The sequence below is a fragment of the Dryobates pubescens genome, chromosome 11 (genome assembly GCF_014839835.1).
Source record: "Dryobates pubescens isolate bDryPub1 chromosome 11, bDryPub1.pri, whole genome shotgun sequence".
Taxonomy (NCBI): Eukaryota; Metazoa; Chordata; class Aves; order Piciformes; family Picidae; genus Dryobates; species Dryobates pubescens.
Window position 1 is genome coordinate 20,456,233 of NC_071622.1, and position 22,315 is coordinate 20,478,547.

Consider the following 22,315-nt stretch of genomic DNA (forward strand, 5'->3'; position numbering starts at 1 on the left):
TCAGGACAGGGTAAACAACACTTGGAAACGATTGAAAGGAGACTAAGTTGACTCATTCCCGTGCTCAGATACAAAACGCAGCCAAATAGCGCTGTTGCATTCTTTCCAAAAAGCTGCGCTTGACAGCCCGGGTTCGAGGTTGCTGGGCGGGTTTGGTCTATTTTTTTTATTTTTTTTCCCCTGTAATGATGCAAAATACTGAGGAACCGCTTTGACCTTTCGGGATGTGCAAAAGAACCATATACACCCCGTAAGGTGAGGGAGAAGTGGCTGGGCATCGGCCAGGACTCGTTTCTGCGAGGAGCGCAGCGTGGCCAGGCCGCGAGGGGCGGCGGGGAGCGTTCCCTGCCAGCTCCGCGCCCGGCAGGATCTGCGCGCAACTAGCGCAGGGCTGCAGAGGCCACAGTGGGGACACAGACACAGAGCAAAACGGTTCAGACTGCCCTGATAACAACCCCTTCCCGTTGTTTGGGATTTTTTTTAACCATGCCCTCCGATTTCTAGCAGCAGCAGCGGAATGAAATCCTCTGAAATTGACTCTACTCAGAGAATCATACACACAAGACAGGACCACTCGGGGCTTCATCAACTCCTTTAGGTCCAAAGCATATTGACCATTCAGTTTAACGCACCCGCACTACACCAGGAAATCAGGATCCTGGTTGCCATTGTTAATAGTAATTATTTATTTTTAGCTTAATTATTTTTACTTCTCTGCATACCTGGACTATCAGTATTTATGTTTGGAACAAGAACAGGAACAGGTAATGTGTATTTAGAGAAACATGAAATGTTTAGAAGGCCACTGGATCCTTAAGATTTTACAACACGAGTTAATAAGAATTGTAGAGCTGGTCAAAGGCTCTTCAAAACCACCTTAAACTTTAAACAGTGCAAGCAATAATTCCTGGGATTAGCACCTAAAAAATCACTGAAACATGGACATGTCGTAACCATGCCGATCTTCCTCAACTCCCAGTACCTGTTGAGGGGACAGGGAAGTGGAAGAGCAGTCCCAGGCTTTTAGTAGTGCCGAAGTGCATATTCTTGAGGCCAGTTCCACCTGGGTTAGGTCTGCAAACTGCCTCAAAACCTAAGTCATCATGGGAAGACAGGAGATCATGTGACTATGTCATAGCTTTGTATCTACTATGATACACTTAAAAGTACTGGTTACTGTGAGAGCAAAATGTAGCAAAAGAGAAAGTTCTCCACCCCCACCCCACCCCTTTTTTTTTAATATCTTTGTATATCTGTAATATAGCCATTTGCCCATTCTTGCTGAAAACATTCTTATAACTAGCTGTATAAACCTGGCTATATATAACCCCTTATGCATTTTGAGTGCAATTAAGTCATACAAGCATTTTAATGCAGGTTAGTAGAAACTAAACTTTGACAGGGTTGGATGCATCTGTTACAGAACCATGCTTTAAAAGAGGGTCATAGAAATGTAAATATATACATATTGATTGGCTAGCATTTTACCTGAGTTTCAAAACATGTCATTAGCAAATCCTACTTCCCCCACCTCTCCCCCCCTAATAAATGTAATTGCAGGTAAGCAGTGATAGACCCAAACTATCAGCCCTTTGATTACCTGATGAGAGCATGATTTAGCCAGAAAAGAGTAGAGAATACAAGAATTATGTGGAGTTGGTGGGTTTCCCTTTGAGAGGACGTGTGAGAGAGGAATTATTCTATTTGGAGCAAAAAGTCTGTTGTTTTCTGTAAAATATTTTTACCCAAAAACCACCAAAATGCACTGCAGAACTAGCCCTTATGTTAATATTTGCTGAAGTCAAAGTGAATTCAACTATGCGGATTCAACTGCAGGACTGAAGTTTATTTTCCTGCTTTTCAGCAAAAAACTCCTGGAATTATATTTCTTTCTACATACAGAAATGGAGTTTTATAAGTCTAAGTTTTACAACTCTAAGTCATAAAACTGAGTTTTAAGCAATTGGTAAAAATGCAGACATAGACCTTTCAGCATTCATTTCAAATACGCATGCTTCCATTAATTCTCATTAAATCTGGATTAAGAATACCTGGCAGAGGTGTATATTGGTTTGGCAAAATAAAATATTATTATTCAAGTGATTAATTTTATTCACGTGAATCAGCATCTGTTTCTCTGAAAGAGGAAAACTGTATACACATAGACACATATACCCATGGCATACTTGAATGTGATTCTTTAGTTTTCACTCAGCCACAATTATTGCCAGATTTTAATATTACTGTATAAGAAGGAATGATTACAAATCAAGGATCTTTATACTATTAAAACCGCTATTTGCTTTTTGCCATATCCCTGTAAAATATGGATCTCATTCAATACAGACTCCACAACTGAGTACTGACAGGTAGATTTTCATTAAAATCTTGCTTTGTTGCAACAGTGCAAAATATCTACCATGAAACATTACAAGAAATTATACAATCTTAGCAAAATCACTTGATAGAATTTTATTTGCCCCATTTGCCAATGCTAAATGTTGTGACATTTCACGTTAAGCCATTCATTCTGTGAGTATTGTTCTTGAATTTTTTTGTGAACCTGCTGGATCATGTCCTTGAAAAACTAAAAGCAAATTCACGGTAATTCTTGAAATAAACACAGGAACAGTATATCAGTTAAGCATTTCTAAGGACTTCATGTAGGACAGTAACAACTGGAAAAGATTTAACTGTCAGCTGTGTACTTGAAGGAGATGCATCTGAGAAAGATGATTTAACTTGCAGTAAAAATTAGACAAATTATGTTGTCTGTAATAGGAGACTTGACTGGCAATCTTTTTGCCATAGAACTGCATCTTACATCTGCCTATTCTTAAAAAGGTTAATTTAAAATCTTTTAATATCTTGCTAAATAATATTTTGTATTACCCTAAGTGTCAGTTCCCCCATGAGAAATGGTTTACACAGGTTTTATGCAACCTGGGGTTTTTATTGCTGGAGCTTTATGCCTGAACTTTAAATACTAGCAACTGACATTTCCTCCTATCTGTATGACTTGTGTGAATAATGTATCAATGAACTTACAGTTAGATGTAATGTTAGCAAAGACTGACAGAAGAGGTTTTATACATGTATTTCAGTAGCATCAGCTGCAATTGGTGTAATATAAAGATACAGTTTAATTGCTATAATGTAAACACATGTTGGGTTTTTTTCCATGGTACATGGAAAAATAAACTATTACATTATTTTACCATTTCAACACAGAACTGAAAAGGCCAAATTTTGCTTGTTTTATTAAGTAAAATTCCCAATTAATCTTGCAGACAAATTTGTATAAATAAAGTGTGAATGATACAACCCATAAGAGGAAATACCCAATGTATTGTCTTAAAAGTTTAGAAATTTATCTTGACAATTACCAATATTTTAAACTAAGTAATTGATTTTAGTGTCACTTGGGGAAAAATTAAACTCATCAATAAAAGAAAAGAATTTTGCAGCTGTTCCTAACAAATAAATGTAATACGAATTTGCATTTTACATAGTTTACTTCAGTAATCAATTTTAATGACTCATCATTTATGCCATTATTTAAGAAATTACAAAATCATTGACTTACTCATAACACTTGCTAATTGTTTTTAAAAATAAATTCAATACATGACTAAGGAAACACCCATTTCCATTTGCTTTATGTTAAATCAACATCTAGCCACTCATGGTGATTTCATTCAAAGAAAACAGAAGGAACACATTAGCTGTGTGGTTAAAGAGATTGATGGGCTTCAAACATTTTAACCATAGATTTTTTTTTCCCCAACTGTAGAAATTCATGGTTTTAATTTAAATAGCTTCATGAAAATGAAGATAATTTTATTCAACAAAGATGTTGTTTCTTGTTTCTTAGACAGAAATTAATTTAATTTTGTTCCATTAAGTAATATTAGAAAACAACCTTGTTCAGAGAAAATGCCACTAAGAAACAAAAGCATGTGTATGCCATGTTAACTAGCTATTCTGAAACAGAATTTGTATCACATTAATAAAACACAAGAGACCAATGCAATTTTTACCTATTAATTTAGATGCTTTTTTTTTTTTATCTTTATGCTAGGACATTGCAGTTGCCTCTCCACTCTCTGAAAAGTAAATCTGGGGGAGCAGTGGACCTCAATGTTATTGTAGGAGTACATTCCTTACTTTGGGTCTTGGGTATGAGTCAGTAGAGGAAAGTTTACAGTTTAATGCTGCAGGCATTTGTAAAGGCCAAAGAGTTCTCCAGATTGAGCTGTTAGGAGTCATGTAGCAGAACACGTTTTGAAAGAGATGAGTACAATTCCCTGTTTTCATATGAAAAGCTCAGCACAGAAGCTGAAACGATCATATCAGGAAAGGAACTGCAGTGGTGAGCTTTTGGGGAAAGAGATATGTCGTGAGATCCCAATTCTCAAAATAGTTTTGCACGTTTCTAGGTTCCCTTTCCTTCTACTGCTATGTCTGCATAGGCATTGCTTCTGTATTTGCGCAGCAAATAATGTTTAAGGAATGAAGCAAGGGCTAAGAGAATACTAAGAAATTAGTAGATTTTTCTATTTAAAATAAATATAGTTTTGCCTATCAGGTAGGGAGATCCTTCTCCCCTTTATACAAATATATTAACCAATTTGCTATGACTAAGATAAATCTCTGTATCTCTTGCACTCACCATATCTAAGAGTAGTGTGTGTGGAGGCCACTGCATACTCTTACCACCTCTCCTCACCTCTTGTTACCCTACTGCTTGATATAACAGAATGGGAAGATTTGAAACCGAATGGAAGGATTGTATGCCAATGATAAACTTCTGTACCTCTTATGATTTGCTTTATCAAACTCCAACTGCAAATCTAGAACTTACATTCATTAAAGAGTGCTTTTAACTGTCATACCTGGGTCTCCGGCCACTGTTCTGTTGCCATCTGTCACAAAATGAAAGGTAATGCAAAAAAAGATGAACAAAGAATGGAGAATTCAAAGACCAACCATTGTATTTGGAAGTATGAATCCATGAAGGCCTTTCTCTTTTTACCTGAGCATCTCATATAATCATCCTAGGCAGCATTAAAATCCATCTTCTTGATGGCATTGGCCAAGTTTTGAAGATACATTTATCTGCATAGCTCTACAAACCCATAAAAATTTAGATGCCTGCATTGGAAGAAAGGTTAAACCTACTTCCTTGAGAAGTTATGGGATAAAATACATGAAATTCTTGGACTGTCAACCAGAACTCAGCCTCCCCACCCCCATTCCAACTGGTTGCCCAAGTCATTAAGCTACACAGTCAAGTTTCTTCTGGTGCTCTCACTTTGTAGCCCACTGAATCCTGAATAATTTTCTGCCTGGTATGTGACTTCAACAAAAGTGGAGAGTATCTCCATCTACATTCAGGCCTACGGGTTAGAGAACTGTTTAGCTGGGGAGAAATATACACCTGAATCTATTGAGACAGCAAAGAGATATGATCCTGGTTCACACACTTGGGATAGGTCTCTAACTGTTGGTTGCAGAATAAAACTTTTAAAGAAAGTGGTGATTACTTGTGGGTTTAGTGACCAGCCAGCCCTCTTGGTGGATGTCAGGTGCTCTTAAGAGTATGGCTGTTGCCTGTAACTGCTCACATTTGTTTTACAGACAGCTTTAACAAAAGTGTAGGTGCAGAGTCCTTAGTCTGGTCCTTGACTGAAAAATGATAAGCATTCCAGCTGTAAGTAAATTTAATAGGAAAAAAATGGAAGTGCCTATAAAACATCTTTCCCAGGTAGACAGCATTGAAACAGAGGGGATTTTAAAGTTAAGGGCTTCAATTCCTTCCACGTTTCTCTTTATGAGTCTAGTTGTTGGAATTCTATACAATACCTACGTGAAAATTTGGTCCGTAGTCACAATAATCAAGTTCAGAGATATGGTAATAGGTTATGAAGAGGAAAGAACAGGGTACTCAGGATCAATCATGAACAAAAAAGAACCTCCTACTGAGACTACCTCACCTCATGATTGCAACTTTAGAATTCCCTTATTGAAAGGCGGGGCATGAGAGCCATACTTGCTTCCAAACTTGCATATTTCAGTTCACATTTACTGTTTTTCCAGTGTACCACTGGGTGCTATTCTGCAAGAACAACTGGGGATTTTGTTGTTTTCCTGTTTTTTCAGACTTTCCAACTTTTTAGACTTTCTCAACTTTAATCAAGATGGTGTATTAAGTTGTGCTTTACATACAGTTCATCTGGTTCTGCTTCTTGGTTCCCATGGCACGCTGGAAGTGCTCATAACCTCAGTTGATTGGTTATACCCACTTTGATTTTTTCTTTTTCTTTTTCTGTTTCTTTTTTTTTTTTTTTTTTCTTTTTCAGTTTAAACCAAAGAGTTGGTCTCTTATATTTTTTTATAAGAATATATCTTTTCCTCTTGGTACTGATTGCCATTGAAATGCTGACAGTTATGTGATTGGCTCCCTCTGGAGTGGATATCAGAGATGCATCATGGATCACTGGTCAGAGAGCTGAGAGAGCAGCAAATTCAGTCTCTCCCCCCCTCCCCATCAACTTTGTACATCAGCACTGCTTTGCAATCTAGTTCAGCTGGTATGGGCAGAGCATGGAGAGGGAGACCCAGGTATGTTTTCAGCTTTACATCTTCTAGTTTACGTTTTATCATGCTTGTGTTACATTGCCAGGTGTAACTCTGGCAGCTGTTAAGAACAGTCATTTTCCTTCACCGAAACTGCCTATAAAAACCTCTGTTTCAGTAATGATTTGTTATACATTACAAACACCTGCAGCACATGGGAATTAATATCACTAAAGTATAGGGATCAAAGATATTCCACCTTTTTTCTTTAATTAAACGATCATTTACTTCTGACAGACCTCGATGTTTTTGACAAATAGTATTTGAAACTGATTGAAAGCATGGTTACGCCTTTCTAAAAACACTGCAGTCAAAGAATGAGATTACTACCATGCTCCTGTTGTGAGGAACATCATCGACTGCTTAGTACTACTGCTAATTATAAATATTGAAATAAATTCAATAATTAATTAGGATGCTATTCTCCACCTCACTATTCACACTGGCTGTTGTTTGTTGAATAATCAGCACCAAAATATTGTATTTTCATATTATATCTGGTAAATCATAGTACTGCTTTTAATATATCATTAAGAAAACACACTTCAGCTTTTATTGCATGTTTGGAAAGCACAGTGATAACTCCATGTGCATTTACACGGGAATGAGAGAATTTCCTGCATAGGCAACCACCGAATCATACTGTAGAATAAACCACAAATTTTCTTTGTACTCTTTAGGTGTCCAGTTTCTTCTTTCGGTTTTCTCTGCCCATTGCCTCTCTATATGGCTACATCAGTTTAATTTGCTTTCTTTCGAATTTTGGTTGACAGTAAAATCAGTGTGCAAATTCCCTATCAATATAATTCCCTATCAATATAATTCCCTCTCAAATACAGCTCGTTGAAATTAGCACTGGTAAAAGGTGAGATACATATTCATACAGTTATTTACATAAATCCCATTCAGCTTTATGCACCCTAAGCTTTAATGCAAAGTACCTACTGCCACAGGTAATTTTAGCACCAGCAAAACAGCACATCAATGACATCTGACTTCCAAAAGATTGGTTGTCTTTTAATAAACTGATTATTTGAAGAGGGAAAATTCTGTATGAAATCAGGGGTTTGACATTGTAATTTTTACGAATAAAGATTTAATTTAATATTCTGCACGTTTTAACTTTGCCACCTAGTGAAACCTAGTTTGGAGCTGCCAAGGAATTTATTGGTCAAAATTTATCACCTTACAATCTGTTATCATAGTAAACCTTACAAATTAGATCTTTTATTACAGTGTTGAAGTTGGCAGGCCAACTCCATTCTGCCTTGCAACTGAATACAACTATGTTTTCAAAAAGATTAGTACATATTTGGTAATGCGTTTGTTTCCTTTGGGGAAACGAATGTCTTTGCAGTTTGAAGCTGAAAACAGTGATTTATTTCTCAAACAAATCGCACACAATTGGTTCTTTGCAAATGATATAAACTGTGCATTATGCCTAATTTATTATACAGTATATGACAGTGTATTAATCTGTTAGTAAACTAAACCTTTCAGTAAGAACTGTAGCATGAAGCAACTTATAAGATAGTGCCTCTGCTAGGCCACAAAGTAAGTTTTATAACATAGAATAGAATACATAGAATACATAGAATAAACCAGGTTGGAAGAGACCTTCAAGATCATCGCGTCCAACCCATCAACCAATCCAACACCGCCCAAACAACTAACCCACGGCACCAAGCACCCCATCAAGTCTTCTCCTGAAAACCTCCAGTGATGGCAACTCCACCACCTCCCCAGGCAGCCCATTCCAATGGGCAATCACTCTTTCTGTATAGAACATAAGTATATAAGTATATAAGTATATAAGTATATAAGTATATAGAACATAAGTATATACTGGGAATGGATCTATGCAGCACAACATTTTTATCAGTTCTAGTGACAAAAATATCTTTAAAATGAGTTGCAATAAGCATATTGGTCTGCAGATTATATATTTGGATTACAGAATGTTAACTATGAGAAAAGTCATTAGGTCATTATCTGTATAGGTTTATAGAGTTAAGGCATCATCTGTTCCTTGTTGTGAAAGACATTTGCTACTAAAAATATAAATTGAAATCTACTATGTGCAGGTGCAGATTCTACTTTGCAATGCAGCTCTGCTTGTGGAAGTGATGTTTTCCCTGGTAAACAGGAGCTGCAAGGTCATGAAACAGACAATGGTGCATATCTCTCAGAAAAACATGCTTTACTGTATAGACTTGCAATTTTTATATTTCCCTTAGCATCATGTAGCAACACATTGTGACTTATAGCAGTCTTTATTTTTCACAGTTTTCCAGTTAATGTAAGTAATGTTTAAATACTCTGAAGTTAGATTACTAACTTCTACAAAATAGAAACAGATGTGTGTTGTAGTATGCCATTAAATTTATGATTTACATAGTACTCTTGAATACAGCTGAGCAGAGGCCAATGATTCTAATTTGCTCTAGATTTACAATAACCTGATCTGTTTTTTGTAAGTACTGAAACACTTTAAACAAAATTAGAAAGCCGCTGTGCTTTGTGTGATTAAAGATGCAATTCCCTTTGGGGTAATGAGAAGAGTTAGAACATGTTTCCTTCTTTATGGATGTTTCTATTATAAACATGAGTACTGTATATTATGTATTTTTGTTACTATTTCCTTGTTTTTAATTATAAGATAAACTGATTAACTTGTAGAGGAGTTACACTGAAACAATGCCAAAATCTAGCTAAAGAATGCATATACAGAGGTTTTTAAAAATCCTTAAAATTCTGCCAAGGGTCTTAAGATCTTTTTAGCAAAATACTAGTTCCTTATAGTTTTCAGAGACCAAAACATCTCTCTGATTTAAAATTGCACCATTTAAAGGTTTATTTTAAAATCTAACATATTTCTCAGCTTATTACACTATGTTAATGCAGAAAATTTTACAGGACAAAGGTTCAGTGCTTTCATAGCAATTTATAAAGATACAGATTTGCTATATCTAATGGCAGAATGACAAATGGAATGAATATTCTAGGTTAAAACATGGTGTATCTATGGGGAGAGATCAAGTTGTGTTGTTTCTTCACTAAGTACTCTTTTTTTTTTTTTTAAATGGGGCAAAATGAGATTAGATACATCAGATATAAGGAAGCAGTATGCAAGAGGAGTACCCTGCATATGAATATTTAGGACCCACTGGAAATATTTTAAAAATCAAAAGTTATTCAGAGTTAGCTAGAAATCATGTATGTCCAACTTCTAATCTATGACTCTCAAAAAGATTTCTTTTGTGGCCAAAATGCACATAGTTTAGCATAGTGATGAGTATTTCACATGTGATGTACCAATAGTCCAAGCATCTGGATTCATCAGGACTTTTTATAATAATTCAGGCTACTTGAATTATTTTTTGCACGTTGACCCCCCCTTCCCAAAATCAAATAGGTTTTATGAACATGAAAGTACTAAACCAGGCCTTTAATTTACATAGCACACAGAATATAATATGACTTCATATATTATGTCATTAATTTGCTATTTTACATAATGCATTGAAGATAATATATGCTCAATATTATATATTTTTATTTAATCATACTACAATATATGTATTTATCTTTACCTCTGATGATATGTTTAATATTATTAATACTTTCATTTTAATTATATATAATTAACTATCATCAAAACAGGAGCATTACCTTTTAATAAAAATTTAATCATACATATGCTCAAGCACAGGATCAAAATGCTACACTCACTCTTACAGTGCACTTAGAGATTGCCATTTGTACTTCACTCAAGAGATCTCCAAGGGTAAACTCCCACACTCCTACCATGTTCTTTGACTTGGGATTACAGTGTTAGACAGTCGTAAAGATCGAGTCACGAGCATAGCTCTCAGCCTGCCTGTTGCTCCAAATTCAGCTTTCAGATTTGCCACTGCATTCCCTGACAGCTGTAGCACATAGTCCATTATAGGTACTTTCGTGTTTGGCCCTGGATTGGTGTAAAGCAGCGCAGTGGTAGAATTTTTGACCCAGGCAGACCTATGTGCATATATTTAATTTTAAGAAAGGATAAGAATCCCTATGGAATTTTGCTGGAAGATCTGAGAATGCCATCTGGAATGAAAAAATGATATGATAAAAACCAGGACAGGAAAAAACTTCATCATCAGTTAAGGCTGAAGCAAACTGTATGGGCAATACTTCTAGTAAACACATAATTACCCATTCAAAAGGCTTTAGACCGACAAGAAGAGACTGGCAAACATACTGACTGATTCAAGTTTAGTTGTGACTTTGGAAGAATTAATATTAGAGAATCATTTGTTTCTTTCTTGAAGAAATGAATATCAATGTAGAACAAACTCTTGGTAGGAGTGAATGACATCAGGACGTAATTACTTTTCACCTCTAATTAAACATAAGATGGGGCCTCACTTACACAAACACAGAGGCTTAGGTGAGGAAACCAAACCAAGACCATATCCCCTGTTCTAAAAATACTGACTGTTAAATCTCATCAACAATACTAACTTATAAATCACAGATATGGGGACATGTGTCATTGTATGCCTTGTACTAAAATTGATAGTGGGTTTTGGAGAAGAAGTCTTTAATTGTTCTGGTAAATACATACTAACTCGCTGGGTCCCAAAGCATGGAACTGTGTTTGCAGCAAACTGTTGTTCGAGGAGCCCTATGTGGTTAACTTGGAGACTGGAGGCAAAAAACTGCAGATGAGAATTCCATATGTCTGATGCAAAGCACCTGAAAGGAAAGCTCACATTTTAATGACAGAGCATGGGATGGCCATTATAGGAATATATTGTATTGATAAAAAGGGAAAACACCTGGTCAACAAAGGCTTTTGTAACTTTTTTTTTTTTTTTCTTTTTTTTCTTTTTCATATTAGTAATGTTAAAGCCATATTAAGCTGTCGGAAGACTTTGGTTCATTATGAACACTCTGTTTCTTAAAGATGCTCGGTGAGTCTGGATGCACTTAGTGTAATTTATTTTCCAATTGAGTCTGAGTTGCCTGGGCCTACTTCTATTGATGTCAACTTTTTTTATTTTTATTTTTTTTTTAAATAATTAAATCCAGTTTGATTTTTATTGAAAAGAGAATGAGTTAGATTTCCTAATTGTCAGTTTCCTTCAAACAATGATGTCATGACAACATTTTTTAGTAAATGAAAATACAATAAATTTTGTGACTCCTTATATTTAAGCCCACTATGAAATCATTTGTCTGATGCAATTATTCAATTACTCATAATAAAAGGAAAGTTCAAACCTGTATTTATATTGGGTTTGAACCTTTCTAGTATGATTTTAAAATACTTTATAGCAAAATACATTTAAATTTTAAAGGGGGTGGTACTTTAAATATTTCTGTGACTGGAAGGCTTCGTACATTAGAGAACTGTTAACCAGAAATACAATGGACCCTTTTCTACTCTTTTCTTTGTATTTCCCAGATCTACTTCATATTAATATTGACATGGGTATGACAATTCAACAAACTTCACAGTGGTGACAAGGCCATTTTGAAGGCTCTTTTGTCGAGCAATGAAGAGAGAGTAGCAGATTTTGACTATTCACTTTCTGCTGCTCTGATCACTCTCTATTGCAGTAGAATCAGGTCAGAAAGTTAAAGTGTCTAAAAATCTATAGACTGTATATTATCAGAAAATTCCAAAATGGAGAATCTAGTAAAAATCTGTAGAAATTTCCATGTTTGGACAAGATATTTTTTACATATGCATAACTTGTCTTTGTTGAAGAGCTTCTGTCTCCAGTATTTAATTTCTTTGTGGAGCTTACAGTCAACATGATCCCATTGAGTTCTTTATTTAATATGTTTCAGAGCACAGGACACCTGCTGACTTCTTTAATAACGAGTTGTCCTCAGTTGGCTTATATATGGAAACTGTGCAGCAGAGGCAAGTAAAGAATAACCTTAGACATTAAGAATGATTCCATTAAAAAATAAAATAAAACTATGTCCAGGCTCCACACCCGAAGTCCCTAAAATAAATTTGCAAGGGCTTTTCACAGCATGGAATCCAGGCAGATTTTTTTTTAATTGAATTCTGTTCTGTGTAAGTGCAGCTCAGTGGAATTCAATTTCCATGTAGGCTCCCAGGAAAGAAATACATACTAAGTATTTTTATTACTAATGTTTTGAATTTAGTTTCTTAAGTATTATTTAGATTTGACTGTGGACAGAGTTGCTGGTGTTTACCATAATACAGTGCTCTGTGCCTTTTGTTGGAGAAGGGACTCTTTAAAAGAGGATTGGGTAAATCACAGTAATGTAACCATTGATAAATTCCAGGGCTTTGTATTGTATTAATAAGGCTCAAACTCTACTTCTTTGTACAAACCCTATGAATTTGATGGAAAAAATCTCCATATTCCCAATTCAACCTTTATTTTTTGTCCCACTTTAATATATATTCCCTACTTTATTGGAAGCCTCTTTCACACATTAGGAGAAGCATGGGGAAATACTGTTATAGGTGATTTAGGGAAGTCGTACAGTCACAATCCTGCCAGTTATAGATAGGGGAAGAAACCCTATTAAGATCAATGAGTCCTTCTTCTGTTTTGAGTGGATGGTAACTAAAACAGAGAAATCAGACTTTGATTAGCTAGTTGCCTGCATTCTGCGCTCATTCACATTGTTTCTCCTGTAATTCTTTTCCTCCTGCTGAAGTGGGTTTTACTACAACCCACAAAACACAGATGATGAATAAAAAGTATCTCACAGATGAAAACTACATTCAGCCGCTGTTAGCTCACCCTCAGATTGTTTTTTCTTAGTCAGTAGAATCTTTTAAAAATGCCTTTTGCCTTACAACTATAAAGAAAAGTGGTGAAGGAACATATGTTCCTACGCTGGATTCTGCTACAAAATTTGGAGCTAATCCAAAGTATTACCAAATTTGTATTGGAAAACAGTCTCTTCACTGCTCGTAGTTAAATCTGCTTCCATTTTCTCTAGGAAGAAATGTGTCAATCTACTATATTGTCTATTTATTACCTTATAAATAGCTCTCTGTATTCTATATTAGATATTACACAGTATATATTGCTATTGGTATTATATTGTCAAAGAACCTTCAAGTCTTGGGTTAATAGAATATTTTTTGTGTATTTTTTAAATAGATACATTTGTTGATACATGTGTAAGATTTATTAGTCCTTTTTTTAAGTTTGTCAGGAAGTTAGGATATGGTGGATATGTATGTCTTCTAAAAAATTTGTCTTGTGACATCTCATGCACTCAACTGCTTTTCAAATTCTGCTTATGAGTAATCATACATGTTTAAATCACATTTTGATTTAAGCAGTAGTTCTTACTACATAACATATTGCTTCTAGTTTTGTAAATATGGTTTCAATCTTACTTTGAAGAACTGAAACAAACCAACAGCTAATCTGCAGGATAACAGTGACCAGGACAGCCTGTGCATATGATTATCAAAGAATTCAAATTAGAAGTTTGTATGCACAAAACACAGAGCAAACCCAACCCAAAGATCTTCTGTAGCAACATCTTGCTCAAATGCCATGGAAATGGGGTGGTTGGTAGTGGAGAGGGAGGGCAGCAGGAATGAGGAACACTGAACCCAACAGAAATATCTCAAGCTGCAACCCATCAAACCACCACAGTTTAAGTGCTTGGTGCAAGAACAAGTCTACAGGACTGTTGTACCCTGTGGCTGCTTACAACTGCAGTCCACCAAAAAGATGCTGAATGGAAATAGGTGTGGAAAAAAATGGAGACACAAATATTTGTGAACATTTACTAGCCAGGGATTTGATTTGGATTCAGGTCTGATTTCACACCAGCTAAGAAAAGTTTTGCAGGCAACATGGAATGGGCTGTAGGCAGGGAAGGTATTTGGGCCTTGCCCTTCTCTGCAGCTTCATGCAGCAAGCTTCATCAGAGGTTCCTTCAGGAGGGAGACTACACTCTCCACAGATTTGTTTGATGTAGTTCATTTTCCTCTTATTTTCATATAATTCTGTTTGGTGCAGCTAAGTTGTTCACAAACACATAAAATTGTATATGTGCTTCCCCCTCCGCCTCCAGTTCATGTAACTTCTTCCTGTGCTCTGTACAATTCCTTTGTAGCATATGAGGAAAGATGCTTGTGTCCTAAATTCACTTTAAATAAAATATTACAAGGTTACAATCTCTTTAAATATTTCTGGCCATTACTTAACAAACTATATTTTAAAATTGTGATAACAAACACTTTGACCTTCTGAGCTATGGGAATAGTAAGGCAAACAAACAAACCCCCAAACCCTCCAACAACAAAGCAAAACAAAACAACAACAAACAACCCCAGCAAAACATACAAATCTGCTGTGCCTTTTTTGGCTGGTAGTGGTGATTTGCATAGTTGAACCTTAAATGCAGTCATAAACAGCTACAGAATCCATCTTGGCATAATGCCCAGCAATGTTAGGGTGCCAGACAGAAAAAAAAAGAAAAAAAAAAAGGGTCAACCACTTACAAGTAAGTCATTCTGTCTCAACAAGGTGATGTTTAACAAAGAAGCTACAAGGCTGAAGACAGATAACATATTCAGCTGCTTTTCAGGAAGACAAGAACTTTTCATTTATCAGGATAATCTACTACTTGTAATCAGTACACTGAACGAACTCCCTTTTGTAAAAAAGAGAAAAGCCCATCAATTGTTTTTGCTAATTAAGATGAATATTATTTCTGTGAAATGAACCTAAAAGTTCTGTGTAACCAGAGTCCCAAAAGAGATCTATAATCTAAAAGAGTAATTGGACAGAGTTTTAATTGAGAGGAAAGTGAGAACTGCTTTTGTTTTCTTAATTTTTAAGCTGCAATGGTCTTCCGTTTATGTTACTGGGTCTTTCCTGTTCTCAGTTTATCTAATGTGATTTTCCCTATATTAAAAGTGGAATTAAAAATTCATAACAAAATGTTTATATATTTAATGAAATGTTACCACTACATGTTATATATTTAGGTATAATTTGAGGTAACAGTTCATTTATTAACATATATAGAAAAAACCCAAACATTTTAGATTAAAATCTAGATGTTGTGAATGTTTGTAGTAATGTGCATTTAATCTTTATTCATTAACCACAGCTAGAGTTAGAAATAAGAAGGAAAATATATTTTCTTGAAGTGATATTAATCATATTCAACAGTTTATTTTCTTCTGTGGTATTTATCTTGGTTTTAGGATTTAAAAAAAAAAATAAAAAAGCCTGGCAATATTTAAAGGGAGTAATATGAGGATGTTCAGTTTCCCAGTCCTTAAACAAAAGACATCCAACTTGGACATATATTTATATTTGAATTAATATTTACATAAAGGAAATCCATAATCAGCACAGCAACTCTGTATTCCTGAACAAGTCAGGGAAGATTCATTGAGGTGTACATGGCTATACATATAAAATTTAATTTTCACAAAAATAATCTATTACCGTCTTTGTTGTAGTAACCCTTAAGGTCCAAGCCTTTGTCCTATCTTCATTGCTTACAGTGTAAATCACACAGTTGGCCTCAAAATAAAAATAATTATAATTTCACTTAACATGCAAATTTAGAGTTGTAAATTATCTCAGATCAGTATACTGCAGGAATACATTTGTTTTCCTGATAAAATGAAACGTTGTGTCTCTCTTCTGCCCTTCCCCCAAGCCTTCTTCACAAGATCAGCCTCAGGCTAAAATGGTTTTAAGTAGACTAAAGCTTCTGGTAAACACTTAGCTTTGACAATATTATTGCCTAATGAACATTGCAGAAAAGGGTGTATGCAGTGCAAGTGTCTGTCTGTGGCTGCAACCTACATATGATCCTTGTGCCAAGTACCTACTGCTAATAGGCAAATATACACAAAAGAGACAGGCCCTTTGATCATTTAATCCCAAACATACTTCATTGTCACATAGTTAATCTTTTTGATTAAAAATGACTCTTGAGTTCTTCTTGAACATTTTTATGTTTGTGGATGGAGAAGGTTAAATGTAGTTCTCGTGCTTATTTGGACTGGTCTTTGAAAAAAAACCCCAACACATAACAAAAACAAACCCAACAATTTACCCCTTCCCCAGTTCAGCTTGAGTTTACCCTCTCTTTAACCATAGATATGCCCCTGAAGGATCCTCAACTTGGATACTGAAGTATCCCATTAGCAGACAGGTAAAACTACCTTACAGACTTTGCCAAAGTAGACTTTATTATTATCATTGGACTAGACATAATAGGTCAAAATGAAGTATTTCAAAATAGCTTCATCTGCAACTTTCACTTTACTAGGAAAAAAGATTCAAAGAACAAATAACCTTCCACATTCTTCAGAAATCATCATTCCTAAAGTTCATCAAAAAACTTGTGGTTTGCTATTGGTTTTCCTGAACACTGGCAACTTTGATACTGATTCTATCAAAGACAACAAAAAATAAATCTCACATATTTTAAATCTATCACAGTTTTAAGCTCTTACACAATCTCCTTTTGTAAAGTGTTTTGAGTTCCTTTTGGGATTAGATGGAAGATCTTTCAAATACAACTCTAAGAAGCAGTCACATTTAAAGTCAGAATTTGTGTTCTGGTGGGATATTTTTTGAGTCATATTTCTTTCCACTTTAACAGTAATTTCACTTCATGGTGGTTTTGTGTTGATTTTAGACTACATTTTTATGTAGTGGGAAAGACTTTTTTTTTTTTTTTTTTTTTTTTTTGTAAAGCAAATGCCCAAGACCTGTTGGAAATCATTTCTCCTTAGCAATGTACTCATAGGATTCAGTATAGTTTGCTCAGAAGTGTCATTTTAGGATGACCTTTACACATACAGTGTGATGAAGTTTTCTTTTTATTTGATTGCAAAGATATTATGATCAAGGGGCAAAATAAATATTGCCTTTTTGCAGCAGTAAAAATGAGGATGACAAATGAAAACATCTTTTTTAAACAACATGATAGCATTCAGAAGTGATGGCTACATTTGGAAACTACATATTTTTAAATTCACAGATACAGCAAAGCCCTAGTGAAACATAAATAAAGATCAATTTTATACAATTCAAATGGCAGCCTATGCTATGGAATTTACCCTCTATAAGCCTTCACTGACAGAACAATGTATTTATGTTCACGAGAATTTATAATACGTATTAAGAAAGATAAAAAGTTCAGCATTCTGGGGCTAGCAGCATTTCTAAGAAGGATATTAAATCCTAACTTCTTTTCTTTTGAATAATTAGCATAATGTTTTGCAAATATTTTCTAGGTAGCTTACAGGATTTGAATGTTCTAATATTTTCCATTTTATAAGCCATATAATTATCAAAGTGTACATTACAGTTCTTTCTCAATCAATTTACCAGTGTTTTCCTACAAGAATTTATCTTATATTCTTTGTTATCAGAAACAGGAATAGCTTTCTGCTTACCATACTGGAAAAGATGGAATTCATCATCCTGCCATAAATACCCTAGAAAGCAAAGAAATGTTGTTAGTTATTATACTCTTATCTGCAGGGATTCTAGCTGCCAAACAATGCATCAGCATCAAAACAAAAAAATGAGAATATGTGTTCAAATCATAGATCAATAGTTTAATGCAGTTCTGAATATATATTACATATACTTAGCAGGTACCAGATTAGGAAAAAAGCACAGGCTATTGTGCCTGTATCTGTATTTAGAACTGCATGCCAGCTGGAATTTATGTGCATAGTGTTCATAAAATACAGACACAGGATCTTGGCATCCAACTTGTGATTGTGCTTTTGAAAATAAACTCATGAACTTCTTGTCACTCTGCTATGGAGTGGGAGAAACCAGGGTAAAGCATTTGCATGAAGGGTTAAGATGATAAGAGACAGTTATCAATGAATTGTTTCTTCTTAACTCAATAAAAATTTTATATTATCATTTAAAAGAAATCTTTTCACAGTTGTAATAATTAGCCTTTACATTTTGCTTTACTAAGAGATTGCCTATAGGTCATATATTTGCAGTGGTTAGACTGGGGTACTGAGAAAGTACTAAGTACACCACACACCTCATCAGCATGCTTTAACTGTGATGTGGAAATGAAGGAATGGATACTCGTTAACTCTCTTTCCCCCCTTTCTTTTATATTATCCCTTTCAATCTATTTTATACTTGACAAAAAATAAATTAATCACTGCTACCTGTTATTTTGACTGAAGGCTGAACAGAGAGTGATCACTTTCACTCAACGTCTACAGGAAGAGGACTTTTAATTTTTCTGTAACATCTTTTGCTAGATGTCCCAATTGTGCAGTTGGTGAATAAAAAGTTTTCAGGACATTAGGCTACATTCTGGGATCATTTCTCACACAGAATACACTTCACTGCTCCTGAAGTGGCCAGGGTTAGGTATAGAATCTGCCATTCTGCTTTGCACACGATTTTCAGAGTTAAAGAGTTTTATGCCAAAGAAGAGAGAAAACTTAAAACCCTCTTATTATTCTTAGCTATTTTCATGCCTTGAAAAAATTAAATCCTAAAGTAAACAGGCAAGGGAGAGAATTAAGGAATTCACTTTACAATTATGTTTAGAAAATGTCACTGTAATGAAGAGAGGCAGTCACAAACCACTTAGAAAAAAAATGTTGATGTCTGGGTAGGACTATTGCCTTTAAAGAGGAAAACTAAAACAAATGAAAGGTTGATTCCATATTCTCACCATGACCGCATGTATACCACTGGATGAAATGTAGGTGTTTACAGGTAAGGGAATGTCCAGATAGAAAAGAATTCCCTGGTATGGTACAGGAGTTATTTCTGTTCAAGTTTACCTTGGGCAAAAAGGGAGTTTCCAGGGTGTTCAGTGCTGCAGAAATACAGATGTAATCTAGGTTGTAGCACAGCACAAGATATAGGGAGCCTGGATAAAGCTAATGTAAATTAGAACAGTCCCTGAGGGCTGCTCTAGTTTACGTGGAGATTCATTGGCCTGTATCCAGCCTTGAATCTGAACATCTACAGAGATGGCTTAAAGCCACTTTTGCTTCATTCTTTCGGGCCTACATTTTCTGTTTGTTTCTTCATGTGAGATGTAGCACAGATATCTCTTTAACTTCATTTATGAAATGCAGGAAAGTAGTGTCTCCCTCAGCCAAAGAAACAGTATTTCACATAAGCTTAAAATGAACCTATTGAATGTGCATCCCAGTTGAGCCAGGTTCCCACAAAGCATCAGCCTCTGCATCCTTCCCAGAGATTAGCCCTCATCCCTCACAGCCTACAAAGCCGTTTGAGTGAGGTAACTATTAATCCACTACCAAAATGCATCCATTTCCACAAACTAGTAGTTTCCTTTCCTCTTTTGAGTACCCTTGCCCCAAAGCCATGATAGTTTTGGGTGTGGTTTTGGTTTTTTTTAAAAGTTATTTGTGAACCAATAAAATGTCACCATTTCATGAACGAACAAAAGTTCTCACTGACTTCAGAAAGAATTACATTCACAAAAGCTTAGATTTTGCCTTGTTTTCCTTACTGCTTAATTATTAAGATGGCTTGCAACGTTGTAAGATATGAACTGAAAATTACTGGCCTGTGCCCTAACTAGCAGCTATGTGTGCAAGCCTCCGGACTGATCCCCTGGAAGTCGCTGCAGCAATGTTTGCACTTAAAGTTAAGTGCATGTTTTAATATTCTGCTAAATTGTGGCTTAAATCCTTACATGGATTCAGATGACTAGCTTGAAGTAAAATATGTACAGTGTGACAGCTAATGCATGACTTACTGTTGGATACAAATAATTTTTAATAACAGGTTATTTGCTAGTATACAGAATACAGAATTGCTACTTTAGAAGTGAGTCAAGGCTTCTCCCAGCTTTTGCTTTTACTGGCTGAAATAAATAATCTGAGTGGATATAAACATGATCACCCTGTTCTCAGATTTTGTGTTAAGAAGTGCTAACGAGGTTTTTATTTCCTTTTTGAAATCAGATTTGTCTATTAATGTTGCAACTACTTTCAGTGTCTCTGGCACTGGTGTTTCAAATGTTGAAAAAATCCAGCTTACTCAGTTCTGTAGTTCCTGTTTCCTCACTACAGTTTGGGAATCAATAAACAAATCACCTATTTTTAATCGCTCGTTCCTGAAGAGGGCAGCACGTTCTAGATATTATTGAACTGTAAGCTTTGAGATGACAGCCCAGGCTTTACTGTACTGCACAGAGAGGAAGAGGGAATGAAAACTTTCTGGATAGTTTGTGTAGACAGCTTCCATGATACAGGAAGTTAGCAAAAGTTCTAGGTCTTATAGACCAAGGTCAAAACAGCAATGGATTTAGAAAGAAAGCAGCAAAATACCAACAAGGAGTCCTTCCACAAGGAGTATGTTTTATCTTTAAACCTATAGATAACTTTTCCTATTGGCAGTGCATTGACTATCAAAACTACTAAAGGGGTTAGATTTAATTATCTCACCTCTTTGCACATTTCATCTCAATTGCTATGGCAACATTCAGTTGCCTCAGCAGCAATGTACACTTTAATCAGATATTTCCTCACTCATTTCTCTGTGCACCACAGCAATGTAGTCAAATTTACAGCCAAACCCTGATGCATCTGATAACACCTCTTAGGAATTAATGTGTAGGTTTCTCCTGCCCCTCACCCATAGCCACAAATATTTATAGAGAGTATTGCACCCCAATGACAATGGCTTTAGGACATATAAAGTGTATATACTTTAAATCTTTCCTACTTTGCTGATTCTGTGTTGTTTCATCACTTTGTACACTGCTTCTACTTACTCAGGAACTCTTCCAGCAAGCTATGGGCAGGTCTTCTGGTCCCTGCAGGAAATCTTTCAAGGCTGAGAACAGGAAACACAATAATGGGGCAGACAATATGGTTCCTCCCATATTCCACCCTGCCCTGAAAAGCTTTTTGTTTGATTACTCAGCTCTGATTAAATGCTTCATCAGAGTACATCATAGTTCTTTAAACTTCTTGGCCCAGAAATCAGGAACATAGGCTAAAATAAAAGTAATTAGGAGTGATGAGCAGATCCTGGGGACTCCATATCAAAATACAGACAGCAAGAGGAGTCAGGAAGCTACAAGTACACAGGGGTGACTAAATTCAGATTATGGGAAGTCTTGATATTTCTGACATAGAATATTGTCTGGTTTGAAAAGATGTCACTACCAAGGTAAAATGGGAACAGAGATAAGTTCCTAATGATGCCTAGGATCTATGGTGAAAAGCATATTAGAAATGCATTAGATGGATTGAATTAGACTTGATTATTGTCAGACATGTAGGAAAGAATGACACACATAAGGCATTAAAACTTAATTCTTCATATTCTGAAAACTATTTAAGTAGTCAATTAGTTTTGGTTTGTTTGCTTGTTTGGTTGGTTGTTTTTTTTTCATTAAATGAAACACTCTACTGTTTGCATCTATGTGCATTCTTCATAGCTGTTGATTTGCTCACATGTAATAAACTATCACAGCTCATTGTCAAGTAAGGTCTTGGGTAACTACTGTCTTAAATACTTTTGGAAACCCTGGTTAAGTACAGAGTTGATCTGGGCCAGTGTTGTCCCAGAGAAGTATAATGGAGTCAGAACCACTCTACATTTTGTCAGTGATAACAAAATCTGATCACCCTCCTGATTGTGCACTATGTAGTCAC

General features: G+C 35.5%; 1 protein-coding gene across 1 annotated transcript in view; it reads right to left on the reverse strand.

Moving 5' to 3' along the window:
* ADGRL2 (adhesion G protein-coupled receptor L2) overlaps positions 1-22,315 on the reverse strand; it is a 316,422-nt gene that overhangs the window by 158,234 nt on the left and 135,873 nt on the right. The window contains exon 2 of the mRNA XM_054165502.1: positions 18,080-18,121. The gene's annotated coding sequence lies outside the window, so the exon portion shown is untranslated. The remainder of the gene's footprint in view (positions 1-18,079; positions 18,122-22,315) is intronic.